The sequence below is a fragment of the Triplophysa dalaica genome, chromosome 5 (assembly GCF_015846415.1).
Source record: "Triplophysa dalaica isolate WHDGS20190420 chromosome 5, ASM1584641v1, whole genome shotgun sequence".
Lineage (NCBI taxonomy): Eukaryota > Metazoa > Chordata > Actinopteri > Cypriniformes > Nemacheilidae > Triplophysa > Triplophysa dalaica.
The window spans coordinates 16,466,347-16,478,946 of record NC_079546.1 but is presented as its reverse complement, the minus strand read 5'-3'; the positions used below and the strand labels follow the sequence as shown (position 1 = coordinate 16,478,946).

Here is a 12,600-nt window from a genome sequence, read left to right as displayed (position 1 = left end):
AGACTCCCCAAAATCGTGACTAGGGAAGGATATGTTGCTACATGAAGAGGGTACACACATTCAATAACTCTTAAACAATCCCTTTGCATGTTTTCCTCCATTTTACTGTGAGTTTTTGCCCCTTTGTTACTTTTCAGTCACATGATCTGCAGGCATTGGTTGTAGGCGCCGTGGCTTAGCTGGCAAAGCACCTGTCTCGTAAACAGGAGATCCTGGGTTCAAATCCCAGCGGAGCCTAGTGCCTTGGCGCTTCTTGTTGCACATCTTTTCGTATTTGAAAGAAGGGTTTTGTTATTTTAAATGTTCCAGAAACACCCAAGAAGTGAACTTGCTCATCACATCCTGCTTACCTGCACAGTATTGCAGCACTGGAGTGATGGTGGATGTCAAGCAGTCCACAGAAAAATCGGACTTGTGTGGCAAGTTTCAGTTAAAAAACATTTTGTCAAGTTCACAAACTGTAATTGTTGTATCAAAAATGAAGACCGTGACGGTTTTGAAAAAACTGATCTATTCATGACTGACTCTGCCCCAGTGTGGACCTCGGTTCCCATACCCCTGTCAAAGGAGACCTCTTCCATGATTCCCATCTCTCCTTAATTGTTTGGTTTTCCCCTTTGTAACTGGTCAGTCACAGTCATCACAAAACCGTGGAATAATGTGTAAATTGCAGGGGTAAAAGATATTCTCTAAACGTTGAGGAAAATACTGAATACCTTTCAGTTGCTAGAGATAGGGCTTCAACCTGTCGACTGCCTTCTGCATCAACTTGATACTTTGTCATCATGTTTTGGCCCCTTTTGTTTTTTTTTCAGTTACAAGTGCTTTGATCGGTCCGAGTGTTGGCGCTGTGGCTTAGCTGGTCAAATTATTTATATTACATTTTAAATGTCTGCCGGTTCCCGCCTCCTTCCATATCTTGAATCTTGTTACATTGGTGCCGAAACCCGGGAGGAAGGAGAGACATGCTGTCGGAGAGTCCTCGCCGCAGAGTGGCCTCGCGGTGCCAGTGGCTGCCCGAAGCGGTGGCTCTGGGGAAACGGAAGTGCATAGTGCAGCCACCATCAAAGCTTCGGTGGAACGGCGACCTTTGCTGCCGCGCCCCAGGGTCGAGGTGGGGTGGGTTTGTGCAAGCGGGAGCGGGGGAGTTGCCGCTGTCTGACAGAGGCCGGAGCCTGCGTCCATCCCCGAGGGGGAGGAGCAGGGGGCGGGAGTTCTGAGTGCGGCCACCACCTACCAGACGCCGGAGCCTGCGTCCGCCCGCCCAAGTGGGAGGAGCAGGGGACGGGGAACCCGCCCCGACTCCCAGATAAAGGAGGAGCCACCGCCGGCCGCCACGGGGCAGACGGTCGAGCCATCCACCGAAGCCCCAGGGCCACCACAAGGCACCGCGAAGGAGAGTACTCCGGCTGGTTGACGACCGAGCGGCAGAATGTCAGGTAACCGGACTATAATTTTTTTTTCCTCTCTCCCCTCTCTCTTTCCGGTCGCTCCGAGGGCTCCCGTCTCCAATGTCTCATCTCGTCGCTGCATACCCCCAGCCCACCCCCCCTCCCGAGGGAGGGGGAAGGAGCATGCACAGTCTCGGGGGTACCCCTCGGCCTGTGAGGGGTGATTGGGGTATGTAGTGGAGTGGGCGTGGCAAGCCCGTGGTTCGAGATCGGTGAGTAATTGTGAATGAGCGCCAGCTGTGCGCACACCGGGTTCGAATCACGTAGATGATTGGGAGCATATAAGAGAACGAGCGACCAGACCGTTGAAGAGAGAGGACCGGGCCCGAACATGTTTTACGTTTGTATTTGTATTTATGTTTTGTTCACCTTCGATCGGCCGTTAGGGGCCGCCGGCTGTCATTATATATATTAAATCTTTATTTTAAATGTTCTTCCTTCCATTTCTTGAATCTTGTTACAAAGACATTCTATAATACATCTGTAAGTGTAGGTACTGGAGCTCTGTGATATTAATCTATCCCCAATCGATACGTCAACCTGTGAAAATATGGTCGCACCAGCGTAATTAATTAACCCCACAGGAGCCCCATCTGCGATATCTGTACCGTCTGGATTTGCAAAAACAACATCGTATTATTTAGATCGATGTAATCCTCTCCATTCCCCGCTATAAAAAACTCCAGGGTTGCTGTGTCGGATATCTGTTTGAGTTGGTAGTACTGTGAATAAATCCAATTCTGATTTAACACACTCTTCTGGCATACCATGTAGTAAAGCCATGATCTAAAAGATGGTTTTAGAGGTTCTCTTTGCGGATGCCTTATGTTTTACCGACACTCTAAGCTTATTTTTTCCAACTGAACCATTCCTAGATTTACCCATTGCTTTGTTTAGCTTGGGACCCCTCCTCTTGACACCTGCGGCCATAATAGGCGTTTACTTGTCATAACTTTCAGGACCGATCCGTCCTGTTGATGTCTGTTGTTATTGATGTTAAAAGCACTCGACATTGTGTTACTGACAACATCAGTCAGTATATTTTTTGCAGCTGATTTAAGATGCGGTTTTGCTATGTTGAAACCCCGTTTTAGTAGAGGTATGGCCATTCTAAAGAGATCCACATTTTATATTGTCCAGATGGATCATTCAAATGTTCAGCTGTGAGTGGTCTGCTGTTAACAATAGCCATAACCTCGTACAGGAATGTTATTAGAGAGGTGCTGTCAAGCCTTCGGGATGACTGGTCAAGTATAGCAGTTAGAACACTCCTTACTGTTCTTATTTGTCTCTCCCAGACACAGCCCATGTGACTTGCCGCTGGAGGGTTCATAAAAAATTTGCATCCTAGAGCCTTTACTCTTTCTTGATCCATTTCTTTCAGGAGTTCTGCAAACTCTCGCCTTGCACCAACAAAGTTAGTTCCTTGGTCACATCTTAGTTTCCTCTTATGGCAATGAACGCCCTTAAAGCATTAATAAATGCATCAGTTGTCATGTCATCAATCATTTCAATGTGTATGGCCCTTGAACATAGACAGGTAAGTAAGAGACCATATTTCTTGAGATCTTTTCTTCCTTCCTTTACATAGATTGGACCGAAACAGTCTATGCCTGCGTAAGTGAAGGGTGGAGTCATCTCCGTTCTTTCTTGTGGTAAGTCACCCATCCTTTTTTCTACAGTACCTCTTCTGTACTTTCTGCACTTGACACATTTGGAGATGTGTGATGCGACAGCACTGCTGCATCCCAGGATCCACCATCCATTAGCTCGCAGTTCATTTATTGTCATTCCACGTCCTTGATGTTGTACTCTTTTGTGAAAGTGCTCAATGAGTAAGACTGATATGTGGCAGTTCTTTGGGAGTATTGCTGGATGTTTCACATGTGGATGTAACGTGGCTTGACTTAGGCGTCCTCCCACTCTTAAAATACCCTCTTCGTCCAAGAAAGGACTCAATTTATACAGCTTACTGTCTTTGGTCTTGGTAACTACCCGTTTTGCTTTCAAGCTTTTTATCTCCTCTGAGAATGCTTCTTCTTGAACTAGCTTGATGATAGTGAGTTCTGCTTCTTTCCTTTCTTCTAAGCTTGTAGCTGCGTTGGTTCTTTGCTTCACACCTTTGTATTCTTTGACTTGTCGTTTAAATATGGCAACTGCTTTTACTGCTCTTGTCCAATCAGAGAATTTCTGTAGGCGATCCAGAAAAGATCTATCTTTCGTGGCTTTAGTATTACACACAAGCACCTTGCGAAGCTCGGGATCATCCGGTCTGATCTCCCACCTTGGGTTCTCTTTCAGGTAGTTCTTTACACCAAAGAAACTTTGGACCTGTGAACCAGTTTGAGTTCTTAAGTTGCTCTGCAGTTAAACCCCGAGAGGCATGATCTGCCGGATTATTCTCAGAGGCAACATAAGCCCATTGCTCAGGCATTGTACTTGACTTGATTCTCTGTATGCGGTTGGCTAGGAAAACTTGAAATCTTCTGGCATCATTGTTTATGTAGCCAAGAACGACTGTGGAATCTGTCCAAAAGAACTCTTGCAGATCTTGGATTTCTAATTCCCTTTGGAGCATGTCACTAGTTCGAACCGCAACAACTGCCGCAGAAAGCTCAAGTCTCGGAATAGTTGTGACCTTGGTTGGTGACACTCTTGACTTGCCCATTACCAGACATCAATGAACTTCATCGTACATGTTAATGGCTCCAAGGTAGGTACATTCACCGTAGCCAGAGACGCTTGCATCTGCAAAGTGGTGAAGTTCATATCCTTTCACTTTGCCGAAATTTGAAGGTAAAAAACATCTTTTGATTTGCATTTCAGCAAGATTGGACAGGTCTCTGATCCAGGACTCCCACTAAGGTCTTAGGTTTTCCGGAAGTTCCTCATCCCAGCCAATTTTCTCTCTGCACATTTGCTGGAGTATTTGTTTCCCCAAAAGGACAAAGGGCGCCATGAACCCCAGGGGATCATACACAGAGGCAACAGTAGAGAGCACACCTCTTCTTGTTAGTGGATTAAGTTTTACTTGATCTCTGAATTTGAATGAGTCTGATGTGATGCACCACTCTACTCCTAGAGCTCTCTCCATGTGCGGTGAACTCAAGGCCATGTCTAGATCTTTGATTGTGGCACGTTCTTCTTCTGGGATGGTTGCCATCACTATCTCACTGTTGGAAACAAACTTGTGGAGTCTTAGCTTGCCAGTGGAGCAAAGTTCTCTTGATTCTTTGACAAGCTGAATGGCTTCCTTCCCAGTTTGGACACTTGCGGCCATTATCAACATAGAAATTTCTTTGAATGAAGCGTATGGAGTCTTCACTGAACTGACCTCGTCCTTGTCCTGCCAGATGTTTCAGGCCGAAGTTGGCACAGCCAGGAGACGAGGCTGTTCCAAACAAGTGGACCTTCATTCTGTAAATTGATGGTATGGTTTCCAAGTTGCCTTTCTCCCACCAAAGGAATCTTAAATAATCTTGATCTTCCCTTTTCACGTGAAACTGGTGGAACATCCTTTCAATGTCACACATGACTGCAATGGAACCTTTTCTGAAGCGACATAGAACACCCACCAATGTATTTGTCAAATCAGGACCGGTAAGCAGGTAGTCATTGAGAGATGTTTCTTTAAACTTGGCAGAACAGTCAAATACTACACGTATTTTTCCTGGTTTTCGTGGATGATAAACTCCATGATGTGGAATGTACCAGGCCGGACTGTTGTCAATTTCTTCCTCTGGGACCTTTTCCGCTTCACCACGTGAAATAATATCGTCCACCAAGTTTACATAGTCTTTGTAATACTTTTGATCTTTCTTTAATCTCCTTTCAAGACAGTGCAGTCGATGTGTTGCGCATGTCTTGTTGTTAGGTAATTTGGGTCTTTCCTCTTTGAACAGTAATGGCATTTCGTAGTGACCATTGTGTTTCTGTGTGATGTTTTCTCTCAATTTTGTCAGGAACTTGAGATCTTCTTGAGACACCAGATTATCTTCTCCAGCTTTTTCAGAGAAGTCAGACTCAAGGACCTTTATAATGTCTGAGGGAGTGATCTCTTTTACTTTGTTTCGGCTCACATAGTGTACTTCAGTTTTGAGATTGAGAGAAGACTCCACACCTGGTGTCACTTGTCTCACTACTATGCGATGACTAATTCCGATGGCGTCACCGTAGTCTACAGTGGGATGCCTATGGCCAACAATGCTCCATCCAAGGTCCGTACGCTGTGCATAAGGTTGATGATCTTCGCCAAACACAACTTCCTTTGGAAGTAGAGGTGCCACCTGCAGAGGTGCGATCTCTTCTTGGAGATGCTCTAGATGGGACCATGCTTTAGCAGTTTCGTTTGTAGGTATGTGCGATTTGTTGGCTGGAATAAACTTGCGTGTGTAGACGGGTGGCAAGGAGATGTTCTTACCGGAGTAAAAGCCTCTGACTTGTAGGTTATTTACTCTTTGAGAGCTTACTACTGTGGTTCTTGAGGTCATAGTAGAGAGCTTGAGCTTCACTTGTTCTTTGTCTGCTTCCAAGACTTCAGCTACTTCGCTTAGAACGAAGGTTGTGTCGCTTTGAGAATCCAAGAGAGCATATACAAGGACCTCTTTTTCTGGTTGAGTTAAGGATGAAAGTCAGACAGGAATTACTGCAGCTGTTTTTGCATTAAATTCACCAAATATTACTCTATTGGAAGTAGCAGCTGTGGTTTCTTCATGATGGGATGATTGAGGTGTTTCTCTGTATCTTTCTTGACTTGGATTTTGCTTGGCTTGTGGCGGTCTTTGTTCTTTTTTGTCTCGCTCCTCATGCAGACAGGTAGGATGCCGCTTGTTGCAAATGTCGCAGACACTTCTACTGTTGCAGCTCTTTGACTGGTGACCAGACCTGAGACACCCAAAGCACAGACTTTCAACACGAATGAATTTGATTCTGTCCGAAACCGCTTTCTGCATGAACTTCCTGCTTTTGTGTAAAGTATGCCCAGTTTTCTTACAGAAAGTGCATGTAATAAAAGTCTGTTCGCTGGAACTTGTGGTCAGTGTCTTTGCTCTGAAGTTTTGATGTTTTTGGACTTTTGGGTTTTCAGCTTCACCTTGTTTTAGTTACTGCAATGATGTGACAGAATTGCAGGCAATTTTGGCCTCCCTTGCCAGAAATTTGACAAATTGGCTAAAGGAGGGAAATTGGTTTATCTCTTCTTCTACTTCGATAACCTTCCGGTTCCATCTTGCCGTTAGCCAATTAGGTAGCTTGGAGAGAATTTTCCTGTTTTCATTACAGTCGTTCTAGATTTCCAATGCCTTGATGTGAACCATGGCAGCCTCACAACTACGGAGAAAATCACTGAACTCCCTGAGCTCAAGGCTGTCCTTAGATCCTATTTTGGGCCACGCTTGAAGCTTGTCTCTATATGCTTGTGCAACCGTAAATGGGTTTCCGTATCTCTCTTCCAAAATCTCCCATGCAGCAACATAGGCAGACTCAGTTCCGAGAAGAAAATAACCATCGAGGGCTTTCTTAGCTTTTCCACTCACATATCTTCGAAGGTAGTATATCTTTTCTTTGTCTTGAATGTTCTTCTGGTCGATCAGTGTTTCAAAGGAGAGTTTCCAATCGTTGTATTGCAATGGATCGCCACTGAAAACTGAAGGTTCAGGAACTGGAATTCTATTGGCACTTAAAGCACCTGCAAGCACCTTAATGAGCTCTGATGTACTTCCATTTGAGGTGGTCATAGCTTGTGGGATTAAGGTCATAAGTAGAGCCTGAGGATTTGAAGGAGCCGGGAGTTTGTTATCTGCTACCATCTCATGCTCCAGTATATCTTTCCGTTCTTCTTCTATGACTTTCATTTGATCATATACCTGCATTCTCGCTCGTGCTGCATTAAGACCTTTTACTGCCTCCAGATGCTGTATCTTCCTCCGTTTTTCTTCCAGAGTTTTCTGTAGAGCTCCAAACTCTTCTTCCATTTTAGCCTTAATTTTAGATTCGTCTTCCTCTTTCTGTAGTCTTCGTTTCACTTCCTCTGCTTCTCGTTCTAAACAACGCCTTACTGCTGCTGCTTCTTGATCAGCTATCTTCATTTTAGCTTCTGCTTCTAGGCGCTGTATTTCCAATTGTTCTCTCTCTTGTTCTTGTAACACTTTCAGAACAGCTTGGCTTGTAGCAGCTTCAGCAGCAGCTTCTTGTCGTTTAACGGAAGACCTACTTAAATGCACCGAGTTGCTTTTCAAGAAACAAGTGACAGAACCTGATTTGTTTGTACTTGAGTCGAAGAGAGAGCCTGCTTCAGGCCAATCTTGTTTTTCTCCTTCTGGAATCTTTCCATCCAGTCGACTTGAGGCTTTGGATACAATGAACTTGGAAATCTCTACACACAGATCCACTTTTCGACGCGTGTCTTGCTCTGGAATTGAGACGTCACGTAGTTCATCATAAACACGCTGAACGTCTGCAGAAAGACCTGTGATGCAACCGATGATGTCATTAAGCAGATCATCAGGTAAGGGCTCTGTTGACTGTGATAATGACTTCTTTGAAGATTTAACTTGGGTTCTCCATTTATCATAAATGTAATTGAACCTTTGATGAAGCGCTTTAGTTTTTTTATCTTGCAATTCTCTACCTTTTTCGGTTAGAGTTCTCACTCTTTGACTTCGTCTTGGCTGCTGCGCTTTCTCTTGCTGGACTTCAGCAACACCAACTTGATCTTCTTCTATGCTTTCCCTAACCTGAGTTGTAGGCTCACTTGACTCTTACATTGTCTAATCCTTTAAATTGACCCACTTTTCTAAATAAAGGCTGTTAAGTTAAACTGTTAAATTAAACTGTTAAATTAAACTTCTGTTTGCCTTTAACGCTTACTCAAATGTAAATGTCACTTACGTATTGTTACTTGTAAGCTTAAATGATTTTTAAATTTCAGTTTTCAATGAGGTTCAAATGTGATTAGAAAATGTGCACAAAAAAAAGAAGCTTAACTCAACTTTGGGTATTACCTTTTAAAATGTTCTTATTATGCATTAACTCTGTAGAGAATATAGACTTAGACACTTAAATATTAAATGACCAATAACCTTCACTTCTAAACACACTATTTAAACTTGAATATAATTTCCTTTTAACTCAGGCACTGTGTCTACAAAATGGCAAGCTTCAATGTATATTACATGGTCACATAAATCAAAACATTTACTTAACACACAGATGCTATATTGACGCAAATCTTTTTGGCAAACCTTAACAGAAGCCCTCTTCTTAGATCACTCTTGACTTATTAGTGTTCCAGTTCTTTATGGCTTTGTCTTGAAATGTTGTTCATTAAGATCTGTGCGTCATCTTACTTCTGTCTGCTTTCGGCTTCAGTCCTTTGATGACAGTTCTGCGCGCTACCGGCTGTTGCTGATCCTTTGAACTTGCGCGCTGTCGATTAATGTCCACTCGCGTTGATGAACAGTTCGAGTTTTCACTGTAATTCCCTCGAAGCACTGGCAGACACAAGTGGTTTTCTTGTAACGGGTTTATTTGAAGCTTATTCTCCATATCCACCGTGAAAACTAAACATACAGTATAACGAGAAAATAAAGACTGCATTAGCTTAATATGCACATACAATGGCATGCGCAGCATGTAAAATAACGTTAACCAAAGTAAAATACAGACACAAAACAGCATACCTCGTTGGCTGCATGCTGTACACAAGGGAATAAATGTTTCCTTAGATCGCTGACATCCACTATATCAACCTTAACACTTGTATCAGAGCATTAAATTGTACATGCTTCTCTTGCTGTTAGCTTGACGACTCTCTCACACGCATACGTCCCCATAAGACCTTGCGCGGAAAACTTCAAAATAAAAGCACTAAATAATACTAAATGCGATTTATAATTCTAAATTATGACATTGGTTGAAAACAAATTATACATTATTATAATGTTGTTACAAAAACAATGTCAACCAAATGCATATCCATACCGTAGGCAAGGCAAGGCAAGTTTATTTATGTAGCACATTTCATACACAAGGGCAATTCAAAGTGCTTTACATAAAATGATTGACAGAAAGAAATAAGATGTATCATTAAAATGCAAATGATTTAAGATCACAAATACTTTAGATTTTAAGAAACAATAAAACAGCAATAAAATTGATAAAAAATGTGAGTGTATATATAAACAGAATAAGTGCAAAAATAAAATAAATTAGAAATAGAAGTGCAGTTGATGTAAACCAGCACAGTGCTCAGGTTGTGAATGCACAGCTAAACAAGTGTGTTTTTAATCTGGATTTAAAAGTAGCTACTGTTACATCTGATGTCTTCTGGAAGCAGATTCCAGCTACCGTGGCATAATGGCTAAACGCTGACTCACCTTGTTTTGAGTGAACCCTTGTTATCTCTAACTGACTTGCTCCTGATGATCTGAGAAGTCTGTTTAGTTTATATTCAATTAGTATATCTGAGATGTATTTAGGTCCTAGACCATTAAGTGATTTATAGACAATTAATAATACTTTGAAGTTGATTCTAAAAGTAACTGGCAACCAGTGTAAGGACCTGAGGATTGGAGTGATATGCTCAGATTTTTAAGTTCTGGTCAGAATCCTGGCAGCAGCGTTCTGTATGAGCTGTAGCTGTCTGATGTAAGGAGCCCATTACAGTAATCCACCCTGCTGATGATGAAAGCATGGACTAGTTTCTCTAAATCTTGGCTTGATACAAAACATCTGATTCTGGCTATGTTTCTGAGATGGCAGTAGGCTGATTTGCTTATTGCTTTGACATGACTGCTGAAACTAAGGTCAGACTCCAAAATGACCCCAAGATTTTTTACCTTGCTTTGTGTCTTTAGACCTCTTAAGTCAAGGTATGTGTTTACCTTGTTAGTTTCATCCTTGTTACCAAAAACAATGACTTCAGTTTTGTTTTTATTTAACTGAAGGAAGTTTTGACACATCCAGCTGTTAATTTCATCAATGCATTGGCAAAGAGAGTCAATAGGCCTGTAGTCATTGGGTGAGAGGGCTAGATAGATCTGAGTGTCATCTGCATAGCTGTGGTAGGCAATTTGGTACTTTTTCATTATTTGGCCAAGTGGGAGCATATACAAATTGAAGAGGAGCGGAGCAATAATTGAGCCCTGTGGAACACCACAAGTCATGGGTGTCCAGTCAGATTTATGGTTGCCTATGTTCACATAGTAACCTCTCCCTTTCAGATATGACCCAAACCATTTAAGTACAAACCCAGAAAGCCCTACCCAGTTTTCAAGCCTATGTAGGAGTATAGTGTGATCTACCATGTCAAAAGCAGCACTGAGATGTAGTAAAACCAGAACTGATATTTTGCCTGAATCAGAATTCAATCGAATATCATTAATCATTAAAGTGCCACATCTCATTTATTATGAGCACTGTCTCTGTGCTATGATGCTGAGGTATTAACTATTTGTTAATCTGCTTACAAACAGTTAAACACTCTTTTGAAAAAGGATGTGGGAAGTTTGTCAAGGCTGCAAGTTGATGCCTTAAGATGCTGTACCGTTTCCTCCAGGGTTTTGAGATCAATTGTCTGAAATTTAGACAAAGTTACTAATTTCTGATGCACTGAAGTCAGACTGACCTGACTGCCGCATGGAGCTTTGCTGATTTCCATTCTGATATTATTGATCTTTTGAAGGAAAAATGTTGCAAACTCATTGCATTTGTCATCAGAGAGCATTTCCCTTGGAACTTGACTAGGGGGATTTGTTAGTCTCTCTAAAGTTGCAAAAAGGGTGCGAGTGTTATTTATTTTGCAGTTTATAATTTTAGAGAAAAAATTCTGTCTAGCTTTGCCCAAGTCAACATTGAATGCATGCAGACTGTCTTTATAGATGTTATAGTGAACTTCAAGTTTGGTTTTTCGCCACATACGAAATTCTGCATGTTCTTTTCATATTTTGTACTGTTGGTGTGTTTCTCCAGGGTGCTTTATGCCTGCCAGTTATCGCCTTGACCTTTACTGGAGCAATGGCATCAATAGCATTTTTAACTTTTGCATTAAAGCTATCGAGGAGAACATCCATAGAGTCTGCAGGTATACTCGGTGACAAAGACATAGCATTCATAAATAGCTCACTGGTGTTCTCATTTATGAACCTCTTTTTTATAGAGATGGGTCTATTTTCAGTGGTAGGACTGATTGATATATCAAAGAAAATACAGAAAGGATCACACAGTGCCACATCTCTAATAATAGTGGATGAAATGTTTAGGCCTTTGCTAATAAGCAGATCCAGAGTGTGTCCACGATTGTGTGTGGGACCGTGCACATGCTGGATAAGATCAAAAGTGTTTAAAACATTTAAAAGTTAATTTGCAGTGTTGTTTTCTTTCTTGTCTACATGAATATTAAAATCTCCAGCAATAACAAAGCAGTCAAATTCTTAGGAAATAGCTGATAGCAGTTCTGAAAAATCATCAACAAAGACTGGGGAGTATTTGGGAGGTCTGTAAATAAGTGTAAACAGAATAATGGTGCACCGGGTTCCCACTTATTCTGTAAATACTTGAGATTGTTGCTGTTATCATAGCAGGGACCCAATTCATAACTGTTACCAGTGCTGTTTGCAGTCTTGTTTAGTCCATCTCCAGCAGATGGGGGTTTGTGTGATTCCTGGCGTTCTGGTAAAGGCCGGAGAGCTCTTACAGAGGGAACATCCTATCTGTGAGACTGGACACACCTGGACCTGATCACTTCCTGTTTGCTGAGAGAGCGTGGTTTGAGACAGAGCTCCATCAAACTTTTTCTAAATATATCGTTTTTGCCTGTTATTTCTAAATATTTATGTTCTAAATTGATAACTCACAGAGGGTTAAACCTATCCTTAAGTGTATCCCATACCAAATATCGTCATATAACGCACAGATAAATTTGTTTTATACGATCATTCGCTATTTGCACTCAGGCTGTTAGCATTCCCAGCCTTTAGGTTCTGAATATTCCCTTTACTGCTTAACCCACTGTTCTCATTATGACAATTGTCATAATTATGATAAAGGTAACATCTCACTATTAGTCCTGCTTGACCTTAGTGCTGCTTTCGATACTGTAGACCATAAAATACTACTAGATCGTTTACACCATTATATCGGTATTCAGGGA

General features: G+C 42.0%; 1 non-coding gene across 1 annotated transcript; it reads left to right on the top strand.

The window, feature by feature from the left end:
- The first annotated feature begins 164 nt into the window (after positions 1-164).
- Positions 165-237, top strand: trnat-cgu (transfer RNA threonine (anticodon CGU)). The gene has a single exon. It is a non-coding gene; the product is annotated as a tRNA-Thr (tRNA).
- The last annotated feature ends 12,363 nt before the right edge of the window (positions 238-12,600 follow it).